A 12,009-nucleotide genomic window follows, 5' to 3' on the forward strand; every position below is an offset into this window, starting at 1 on the left:
ATAATTTATTATAGTTGTCTTCTTGTATACTCGAGCATCTGCCAGATAACCAAATTCCCAGATATTTAACTTTGTTAACTACTTTCAATCCGGTCGCTTCCTGTAAACTCCTCTTATCTTCCTCTAAAATATTTTTTGTTAATACATTTGTTTTTTTTTATTAATCAATAATCCTGTGACTGCTCCAAATTCCTCAATCAATTCTAATAAGTATGGGCCAGACTTTATGGGGTCTTCTAAAATAAAAACCATATCGTCCGCAAAAGCCTGGGTTTTGTATACTTGTTGTCTGATTTTGAGGCCTTTTATTCTTTCCTCGTTCCTTATTTTTCGTAGTAGGGTTTCTAGTGATAAAATAAATAATAAAGGGGATAGGGGACAACCCTGTCTTGTGCCTTTACTAATAGAAAATTCTTCCGTCAAATCCCCATTTATCAATAGTCTGGCCGTTTGTTTGGAATAGATCGCTTTAATTGCATTTGTAAATCTCTGTCCAAAACCCATATATTCTAGCTGTAGTAATATAAACTCCCAGTTGACCCTATCAAAGGCCTTCTGGGCATCTATGAAAACTAGTGCGACCTGTTTACTGGGATGATCTTCGTAATATTCCAATTTATTTAACATGATTCGCAGATTATCTCGTAATTGGCGTGATGGTAAAAATCCATTTTGGACTATATGTATAAATTTGTTCAAGAAACCTTTTAATCTATTTGCTAAAATTGTTGTAAAAATTTTATAATCCGAGTTGAGGAGAGATATTGGTCTATATTTTTTTATATCTGTCGAGGGGGGATCTTCTTTTGGAATTAGGCTAATATTAGCCTCTCTCCATGAATGTGGAATTTCTGCTTTCCCTAGGACTTCATTAAATAAGTCTTTCATATGCTCTCCCATTACCTCAAACATTGTTTTATATAGCTCTGCGGTGAGTCCATCTGTACCCGGTGTTTTCAGATTCCCTTGTTTCTTGACTGCTCTTTCAATTTCAGTTAGGGTAATTTCCTCTTCTAATATTTCTTTTGATAAATTGGTTATTTTAGGTAAATCCGAATTCTCAATATAATTTTTTGTCACCTCTGTTAAAATTTCTTCTTTTTTGTATAATTCTTTATAGAAATCCACTGCAATTCTTTCTTTTCCTCCTTTATCTCTTATTAAGTTTCCCTCCTTATCTTCTAACTGATCAATTCGTCTATTCTGTTTTTCTTTTTTAAGTCTATATGTAAGCCATCTTCCTAATTTATTAGCTGATTCAAAATGTTTTTGCTTTGCAGCTTTTATCTTATCTTTCAATTTATCCAATTCTAAAAGATTAAGCTGATGTTTTAGCAATATTATCTGTTCTTTCGCCTCTCTAGCTAGTGGGTTATCTTGTAGCTGTTCCTCCGCCTTTTTTAGTTTATTTATTAGATCACCCCTTTCCTGTTCTTCTTTTTTGTGTTTTATGGCCATAAACTGGTGGTCTTCCGGGTGCGATTCAAGGTGTTGGTTACCACCTTTAAAGCGCTCCATGGCATAGGACCCGGGTACCTCCGAGACCGTCTTCTGCCACCAATAGCCTCCCACCGACCAGTTCATTCCCACAGAGAGGGTCTCCTCAGGGTGCCATCAGCCAAATTATGTCGGCTGGCGAAGCCCAGGGGGAGGGCCTTCTCTGTGGGAGCCCCAGCCCTGTGGAACGAACTGCCCCCGGAAATTCGTAAGATCTCCGACCTCCGGGTGTTTCGCTGCGCATTGAAGACCCTGTTGTTCCGCCAGGCCGGACTATCAACACAATAGTTTTAAATTGGGGTATTTAAATTTATTGGGGTTTTAAATTTGAGCCACTTATTTAATTATTTTAAATTTTATATCATTGTTTTGTCTGTGTTTTTAAATAGGCTGTACACCGCCCTGAGTCCTTCGGGAGAAGGGCGGTATAGAAATAAAATTATTATTATTATTATTATTATTATTATTATTATTATTATTATTATTATTATTATTATTATTAATATTATTATTATTATTATTATTATTATTATTATTATTATTATTATTATTATTATTATTATTATTATTATTATTATTATTATATGTTTTATAATAAGACCTCTTATGAAGGCTTTAGCAGCATCCCAAATTGTTTGAAGTGGCATTCCCGGTGTTTTATTCTCTTGAAAGAACAGGGTTATTTCTGTCTTAAGCTTTTGTGTAAATTCAATTTCCTTTAAAATCTCTGATCTCATCATCCACCTTCTTCTATTTTTCCCCTCTTTTTTTAATACAGCTAGTACTGGATTATGGTCTGCCCAATCATTCGGTAGAATTCTAATTTCTTCTACTTGGGAATTAAGTTCTTGTGTCATCCAGATCATGTCCAGTCTGGACCATGATTTATGTCTGGGAGAGTAATAAGTAAATTGCTCTACATTCCGGTTATGCTCACGCCACATATCTTTCAGTCCTAATTCGTCTCTCATTCCCTCACAAATGGCTGGGAGAGTCCTTTTATCTTGTCCTCTATTTCTTTTTGGGGAATTTTCTCCTGGTTTATAATCCTGAATCCTATTGCTAATTGCATTGAAGTCACCCATAAGACATACTTGCTCGTATTCCAATTCTCGAATTTCTCTTCGTAATCTTTGGAAGAATAATGTTTGTTTAGTATTAGGGGCGTAAATTCCAATCAATAAAATCTTATTTTGCAATAATTCCACTTCTAATATTAGCATCCTTCCCTCTTCGTCTGCAAATATTTGTTTCGGCGAGAGATATTCTTTTACAAATATTGCTACTCCTCTTTTCCTCTCTTCTGAAGCAGCTACAAATAATTTCCTTGCTTTAGGGCATTTCAATAAATTTGTTTGTGACAGTTTAATATGAGTCTCTTGTAAACATGTTATATCCGCTTTGGTTTTAGTAATTTTAGCTAAAATACGTCTTCTTTTGGACGGAGCATTGAGACCATTAACATTCACCGTCAGTAATCTCACTCCTTGATTCATTTCTCTCTATTAGTCCCTTTAATTTTAGCTGCTAATCTAGTCTCTACCCCGTATTCTTCTACCCCTCCTTCTTCCCCCTTCCTCCCATTTCGTTTCCCCTTTCCGTAGTACACTTGTGCTCCTCTCTCATTTTTCCACCCCTCTTTCTGATCTCTCTGACTCTCTTTATTTTATTTATTTATTTATTTTATTTTATTGAATTTCTATACCACCCTACTCCCGAAGGACTCAGGGCGGTGAACAGCCATGAAATAAAACACATACATATACAAAATTTAAAATCGAATAAAATGAATTAAATAAATTTGGCTGAATTGATACCCATAATTTAAAATACCCATATTTTAAAATACAGTAAAAATTTAAAATTTACACTTAAAAGGGAGAAGATTTAGGCGAGGCCAGCTTGATGAAATAAAAGAGTCTTCAGCTCGCGGCGGAAGGTGCGCAGATCCGGAATCCTCCGTATCTCTGGGGGGAGCTCATTCCAGATCGTCGGTGCCCCCACAGAGAAGGCTCTCCCCCTAGGGGCCGACAGCTGACATTGTTTGGCCGACGGCACCTGGAGGAGCCTCTCTCTGTGGGAGCGTACTGGTTGGTGGGAGGCTATTGATGGTAGTAGGCGGTCCCGTAAGTAACCAGGTCCTAAGCCATGGAGCGCTTTAAAGGTCGTAACCAGAACCTTGAAGCGCACCCGGAAGACCACCGGGAGCCAGTGCAGCTCGCGCAGGAGAGGTGTTACATGGGAGCTCCACGCTGCTCCCATAACCACCCGCGCGGCCGCACTCTGCGCCAGTTGGAGCTGCCGGGTGCACCTCAAGGGGAGCCCCATGTAGAGAGCATTACAATAGTCCAGACGAGAGGTGACAAGGGCATGAGTGACTGTGCGTAACGAGTCCCGATCTAGAAAGGGACGCAACTGGCGAATCAGGCGAACCTGATGAAAAATCCTCCCGGTCACGGCCGTCAAGTGCTCTTCTAAAGACAGCCGTGAATCCAGGAGGACGCCCAAGTTATGAGCCCTTTCCGTGGGGGCCAATGATTCGCCCCCAATAGCCAGCGATGGCGCCAGCTGACTATATCAGGACGTCAGAAACCACAGCCACTCAGTCTTGGATGGGTTGAGCCTGAGCCCGTTTCTCCCCATCCAGATCTGTACGGCCTCCAGGCACTGGGACATCACTTCAAGGGCATCGCTGGGGTGGTCCGGGGTGGAGATGTACAGCTGGGTGTCGTCAGCGTACAGATGGTACTTCACCCCGAAACCACGGATGATCTCGCCCAGCGGCTTTACATAAATGTTGAACAAAAGGGGCGAGATAACAGATCCCTGCGGCACCCCACATATAAGGGGCCTCGGGGTCGATCTCTGCCCCCGTCAACACAGACTGCGACCGGTCAGAGAGAAAGGAGGAGAACCACCGTAAAACGGTGCCTCCCACCCCCAACCCTTCCAGCCGGTGCAGCATGATACCATGGTCGATGGTATCAAAAGCCGCTGAGAGGTCTAACAGGACCAGGACAGAGGAACAACCCCTGTCCCGAGCCCTCCAGAGATCATCAACCAACGCGACCAATGCCGTTTCCGTGCTGTACCCAGGCCTGAATCCCGACTGGAACGGATCTAGATACGACGCTTCATCCAGGTACTGGGGGAGCTGTCGTGCAACCACACTCTCAACAACCTTCGCAACGAAGCAAAGGTTGGAGACTGGACGATAATTAGCCAATACTGCTGGGTCCAGGGAAGGCTTCTTGAGGAAGGGCCTTACCACTGCCTCTTTCAGGGCGGCGGGGAAGACACCCTCACCCAATGAAGCATTTATAATCCCCTGGAGCCAGCCTCGCGTCACCTCCCGGGAAGCCAGCACTAACCAGGAGGGGCACGGGTCCAACAAACATGTGGTCGCGTTCAATCTACCCAGAATCCTGTCTACGTCATCTGGGGTCACAGGATCAAACTCATCCCAGATAACAGTCTCAAGACCTGCCTCCGTCACCCTCGCTGGATCTATCCAGTCAGAGTCCAGACCTGCCCGAATCTGAGTGATTTTGTCATGCAGATACTGAAGAAAATCCTCGGCTCTTCCCTCCAAGGGGTCCTCCCGCGCTTCCTGGTGGAGCAGGGAGCGGGTCACCCTAAACAGGGCGGCCGGGCGATTATCTGATGATGCAATAAGAGCAGTAAAATGGGTACATTTTGCTGCTTTTATCGCCACTAGGTAACTCCTAATATGAGATCTTATCGGTCAGATTCAGAAAGACTAGCTCTCCAACAGCTCTCTAGGCGTCTTTTCCGGCGCTTCATCTCCCTCAGCTCCTCGGTAAACCAAGGAGCCAGGCGAGATCGGCGCTGGGTCAGAGGCCGCAAAGGCACAACTCAGTCCAGAGCTCCAGCAGCCGCCCTATCCCAGGCGGCCACTAGGTCCCCAGACGAGGCGTGAGCCAGAACCTCCGGGATTGGCCCAAGCTCCATCTGGAACCTATCAGGTTCCATCAGGCGCCTGGGGTGGTACCATCTTACCATCACCCTGCAGCGGGGTGCCGCGGTTCGAAGGTCAAGGCGAAGGAGCGAGTGATCTGACCATGACAAGGGCTCGATGACTATATCCCCTATCTCAAGATCACTCAACCACTGTCCAGAGACAAAAACCAAGTCCAGTGTGTTTCCCCCAGTGTGCGTAGGGCCATGAATTAGTTGGGTCAGGTCCATGGCCGTCATGGAAGCCATGAACTCCCGAGCCACCTCAGACGTCTCACCCACGGATGGCAGGTTGAAATCCCCCATGACCATAAGTCTGGGGGTATCAACCGCCACCGCGGCAATAACGTTGAGTAGCTCGGGCAGGGCTGCCGCCACATGGCAGGGAGCCAGGTACGTGATCAGCAAACCCATCTGAACCCCGTGGCCCCACTTCACAAGGAGGGACTCACAACCAGCTGTCTGAGGTACAGTGGTCTCCCTCGGCCTAAGGCCTTCTCTAATAATAACCACTACTCCCCCGCCCCTCCCCTGTGACCTTGGCTGATGGAATGCATGGAAACCTGGTGGGCACATTTCTACCAGAGGGACCCCTCCCTCTGGGCCCAATCAGGTCTCCGTAATACTACTTCTTTGACTACTTCTTTGTCTCTTTCACTTTCATCAGATTCAAAAAAGTTTTCACAAAATTCCTGTGCATCATGTAAGTTCTCAATTTTAATTTTCCACTCTTGCCATGTCACCAAAAGTCCTTCTGGTAATAACCACCTGTATGGCACATTGTGTTTCCTCAGTTGTGTAGTTATAAATTGGTAATTATGTCTCTGCTCTCTCACTCTTCTAGGGATCTGTTTCAGAATTGTGATCTGACGTCCTTTGTATGTAACACTCTGATCCCTAGTTTTGTGGAGAGTTTCATCTCTTAACGCCTTTTTAGTTAGCCTCACATGTATTTCTCTGGGCAAGTTATGACGTCTCGCATAATTGGTATACACACGATATGCTTCATCAATATCACCACAGACCTCTTCTTTTCCCCTCCCCACTACCTCTGCAATCACTTCACCCACAATTTCCTCCAGTTGTTCCTCTTTGTCCTCGACCACGTTTTGAAGACGTAAGAAAAAGGCGGATTTCTCCATCTCTAAAAAGACTACTTCATCCTCAAGTTTCCCCACCGCTTGCGCACATTTCCTTTCGCATCTATCAATCTGGGTTTCAACTCTTTCTGTAGTTTTTTCCACCTCTATCAATCACTCCTCATGTTCCATAATAGTTGTTCTCATTTCTCCCAAGGTCTCTTTTATTTGTACAATTTCTCCTCTTAATCCACTTATCTCCCTTTCAGATCATCAAAGTTTTTAGAAATTGATTCTTGATTTTTTTCCATTATTTCTTGGATGTTTTGAAACATCACCTGCATTCCTTGCATCGTGACTGGTTTTTCTGTTATTGGTAAATTTTCTGATGATTTCCTTACTTCTGGAGGGGTTGTTATCGGATACAATGCCACAGTGGAGGCTATATGTTTCTTCGCCACTTTTGTAGATGTCACTATGGTGGACATATTGGCTAGGCAAAGAAGGTTTTTCCAAACTATCATGCACAGATACAATTACTTGAATTAATATTCACCTTTAACTAAACTCTTACTATTGTTCAATCGCAATTCTATATAGTTGTTAATCAATTCTAGTTTAACTTATCGATCCACAATTAAATACAATCTAACTGTATATATATGATACTAAATAGTAAATCACAACAAAAAAAAAAGAAAAAAACCAAGCAAAAAGGTAAATAATCAATTTGTCAATACTCAGTAACCACTATATACAATAAATAAATATTAAAGATATTGAAAGAGCATATATCAATTATTAATTAACTCTTCAGAGGGTGTTAATCTCCAATCTCACTTTGATTAATTCAGTTCATTAGGGTGGTTAAGTTACACCGGAAAGGGCTCACTATTAAGGCTCCTGGGAGGAAGGGGGTTCAGGAGAAGAGTCACCCCCTGATCATCATCCACTTCATACAGTTAATAAATCCAAATTTATTGTTCTTTTATTCGTTGTAATTCAATACGCCACTTAGTTCATACTTCCGTTTCCTTCCAAATCCACAGCAGCGAGATATTCAAAAGTTTAGTGAGAAAAGGCTTCCTTCACTTGTAATTTCAGCTGCCACTGTTATCTCCAATCGCTGTACCGTCCCTTTAATTCTTAAGTCAGTCTCTTCCTTGTTTCTTCCCTATCTCGTTCCGTCCCGTCTCCCCATGCCAGTCAAAGAGAAACCAAAAGATGGATTGGGCACCAGAGACATGCTTGCTTGGCTCCAAACTGGATAATATAAAAAAAGATTTATGGTATTTAGCTCTACACATTATCACAGCGGCGAGATTGATATACACACAATTTTGGAAAAACAAAAATATCCCATCGGAGGAAGCAACTATAAAAAAGATTTTGGAATGTGCGAAAGCAGATAAATTGACTAAAAAATTAAAAGAGAAAGATCTAACTCAAACATGTTTATCCTGGGAAAAATTTTATACTTGGTTAGCGAAGAGAAAGATTCAACCCAATTGAAAAGAGGAAAAGTATTTCTTGAAAAACCTATATTATATTAACAAAGTGAGGTCGGATAGACCTAATTGATGTATAAAGAGAGATAAGTCGTTCTGTCTCCCTCGGAATATAATGTACTTGCAGATATGTTTATTATTTGTTACGTTGTCTTGTATATTATTTATATGGTGTGTTGTTCTTTGTGTGTGTGTGTGTGTGTTCTCTTTTTAATGGAAAATGTAAATAAAGACTATTTAAAAAAAAGAAAAGAATGGGGCTTCAAATTGTAAAAAAAGTGAAATATCTAGGTGTTTGGCTAAGAGCAAGAGGCTCAGCATTAAAAAAGAATAATTATACAAAATTAATACAACAAATAAGGAAAGATTTGGAAAGTTGGGGGAAGTTACAACTGTCATTATTAGGGAAAATCACAACAATTAAAATGAATATTTTGCCAAAATTGCTCTATCTATTTCAAACGATCCCCATAAAACTAGACAAGAAATTTTTTAAAGAATTAAATAAGATGACTATGAAATTTGTATGGGCAAGAAAAAGGGCAAGGATAAAATTAATTTCACTTCAGGATAGTAGAAGTAGAGGTGGCTTTGGACTCCTTGCATGGGAGACTTATTATAAAACAGCAAGTTTGGCTTGGGTCAGGAAATGGATAAATTTAAAGAACAGGAGAATTCTAACATTCTAACATGCCGCTAATGACTTGGAAAGGGGTCAGCCCAGTGCTACTGTGAACTGTCTTGTTGTAAGCCACCTCCACAAAAGGCAGCAAGTCCGCCCAGTTGGACTGCTGATAGTCCACTTAGCATCTCAGGTACTGCTCCATCATAGCATTTGTATGTTCAGCAGCTGGAGCTGTACTCAGATGGAAAGCCAAGCTAAGCCCCTGAGTTGATCCTATGGACTTTAGGAATCTTCCAGAACTTCACTGTGAATTGGACCCCTCAGTCGGAGATGACTCTGTGGGGCATTCCATGCAACTGATATACTTGGTTTATAAACATCCTGTCTAGTTTTCTGGCAGAAGGCAATCCTGAGAGACAGTGAAGTGGGCTTGCTTTGAGAATAAGTCAATCATGGTCCAAATGACCATATTCCCTCTGCTCTATGGGAGCTCAACTATAAAGTCCATGGCAATTTCCTCCCAGGGCTGGCAGGGGTCCACCACTTGTTGGAGAAGCCCAGAGGGCTTGCCAGGTCTCATCTTCATGGTTGTACACATGGTGCACCCACCCACCCACAGACATACCCAGGCGGCGAGGCCTCCCTCAACATGAATGATGTCAAATTGCCCACACCCACCCAGTCACATGACCACCAAGCCATGCCTACCCAGCTGGTCATTAGGGCAGAGAACTGGTTGTTAAATTGTTTGAATCCCACTACTGAAGCCTAGCTATATTTTTCAAAAACCTACATCAAGTCTGACAAAAGCATATGGGAGAATGTGTTATGGTCTGATGAGTCCAAGGTTGAACTTTTTGGCCATAATTCCAGAAAGTATGTTTGATGCGAAAACAACACTGCACATCACAAAAAATACACTATGGCCACAGAGAAGCATGATGGCAGCATTATGCTTTGGGACAGGCCTCTGCTAAAATGCTGAAGATGAAAAGGAATTTCATCTTTCAACATGACAATGGCTCAAAGCTTACCTCCAAATCAACAAAAGAATGTCTTCACCAGAAAAAGATCAAGGTTTTGGAATGGATCAGTCAGAGCCCAGAACCTGGATCCAACTGAAAATCTGTGGGGTGACCTGAAGATGGCTGTGCCCTCTCCCCTTCTCCTCCTCTTTCTCTGGTCTTCCCTCGGTTTAACACAAGCTCATTTAATTCTGGGTGGATGCACTTTTCTCCTCTAGGGTAACTAAAATGTGCGGTAGTTGAGACAGACTGTTAAAAGTTGCTTCCCCCTGAACATTCCCTCTGAAGGGAAAAACTTTTTATTTTATTTTATTACATTTTATTTTATCTTAAAAACATCTTATGTAAAACAGTGCATGGTGCAACTATTAACGTAATCCTCTACATCAGCCTTCATCCTTGGCCACTAGAATTGCCTCCTAGTTAAATGAAGGGTCTTTAGGAATCCAAAGTGGCTGGCCAACCAGGAGTTGTGGTTGCGCTGTAGGATCTGAAGCCTCAAGCTGGCAGAGACATACAGTTTAGATTCCTTCCAGGCCAATCCATCCCTTAGGGTCAGGGTGTCCCTATTGTCACCAAACCACTGGTCTGCTGGGAATGCAGATTTCAGTGTTGCTGTTATCTGATCCCCTCTGGGATCATCCCAGCATTTAGTTTGGCCTCTGGTGGTGACTTGGGCTGCTTGCTGGGAGTGGGGAATGATTGCATGCAAGATGTCCTCTTGCCGGCTATTAATTGCAGCTTTCTTGACACGGCATCTGTGAGCAGGTTCTTCCCCCCTGGAATGTATTTTAGCTCAGAGTTAAACAGCTTAAAGTATTGCGCCAAGTGGACATGCTTGGGGGAGAGCTTTTGGAGGGTCTTTAGAGCCTCAATGTTATATGGTCAGTCCAAACCTCAAAGGGCACCTTACTCTCCTTCAGAAAGTGCCGCCAAGAGAGGAAAGCCCATCTGACGGCATAGGCTTCCTTTCCCCACACTGCCCACTGCCTTTCAGTGTCTGTGAGCTTTTTGGACATGTATGCACAGGGCTTCTTGACATGTATGCTCAGGGCTGCCCCCGGGGGTTCTTTTGCAAGAGCACAGCTGCTACAGTTACATCGCTAGTATCGGTTTGGATGATGAATGGCTGTTTGGGGTCGGGATGCTGAAGGATGGGTTCTTCTGCGAAGAGCTTTTTAAGCTTTTCGAATGCTCATTGGCAATCCAGAGATCAAGCCAGTGGTTGGCTCAGCCACGGTTTTGGAGCAGCCCCTCCCATTTTTAGCAGCTCTGTCAGGACCATGGCCACGTCAGTAAAAGCTGGAATGAATTGTCTGTAAAAGTTTGCAAACCCTAGGAAGCTCTGGAGTTGCTTGCAGGTGCATGGGGGTTGACAGTCCAGTACTGCTCTTACTTTTCCCTGATCGATCTTGACACCCTCATTTGATACTTGGTAGCCCAGGTAGTCTAGGGAAGTCTTATGAAACTCATATTTTGACAGCTTCACATACAGCTTCGCAGCCAGGAGTTTTTTCAGGACCTACCGTATTAGCTTAATGTGTTCCTCTAGCATCTTGCTGAATATGAGAATGTCATTCAGGTAGACTAAGTCCCAGTGGTGAAATCTAAAAATTTTCTGAACGGCATGACTTTGAATTGGAAGCTGCCTAATGGGCAATTGAAGGTGGTCTTCCATTCATCCCCTTCCTTAAAATGCACCCGGTAGTATGCTTCTCTTAGGTCTAGCTTTGTGAACACTTTGGCCTTTGCTAGGTGACTTAGCATGTCTTTCATTAGGGGAAGAGGGTAGGTATTCTCTACACATACGGTGTTAAATCCATGGAAATCAACGCAGAGCCTCATCCCCCAACTTTCTTTTCTTTAAACAGAATTGAAGCTGCCACTTTAGATTTGGCAGCTGGATGAAGCCCGTCACCAAAAGTGGTGTCGATGTACTTTCTCAATTTGCCCATCTCTCTAGGGGTCATGGTGTCAGGGTAACACCCCCAACAAAATCAAACTCTGAGGCTTGAAATTCCTCAAAGCTGACTTTTATTAGAGATGTCATATTGGCACATCTGGGAAAACCCGAATCTGAGAACTTCTGGGTTTTCCACACCCAAAAGAAAGTTCAAGACCTTGCCCCTCACCCACATGTCTGCCACACATCCAATCATATACAGTCCGGAACAGAAGATATCATCTTCTTCTCAGCACAGCTACAGGGCACCTTGGCCTTGACTTTCTATAAAGAATTTTATTTTGGCTACATATCTTCTTCACTCTATACTATCCCCCTTCCCAACTTCCCACAG

At 42.9% G+C, this 12,009-nt stretch overlaps 1 protein-coding gene across 5 annotated transcripts in view; it reads right to left on the reverse strand.

The window, feature by feature from the left end:
* The window catches only part of LOC148113425 (uncharacterized), a 165,922-nt gene that overhangs the window by 128,927 nt on the left and 24,986 nt on the right, over positions 1 to 12,009 (reverse strand). Inside the window, exon 4 of one of the 5 annotated variants that reach the window (XR_015728227.1) lies at positions 7,293 to 7,817. The exons of the other annotated variants lie outside the window; for them this stretch is intronic. The gene's annotated coding sequence lies outside the window, so the exon portion shown is untranslated. Of the gene's footprint in view, positions 1 to 7,292; positions 7,818 to 12,009 lie in introns of those variants that run through there. 5 annotated transcript variants of the gene reach the window in all.

The sequence above is a fragment of the Pantherophis guttatus genome, chromosome 5, assembly GCF_059756535.1.
Source record: "Pantherophis guttatus breed Tessera chromosome 5, ASM5975653v1, whole genome shotgun sequence".
Taxonomy (NCBI): domain Eukaryota; kingdom Metazoa; phylum Chordata; class Lepidosauria; order Squamata; family Colubridae; genus Pantherophis; species Pantherophis guttatus.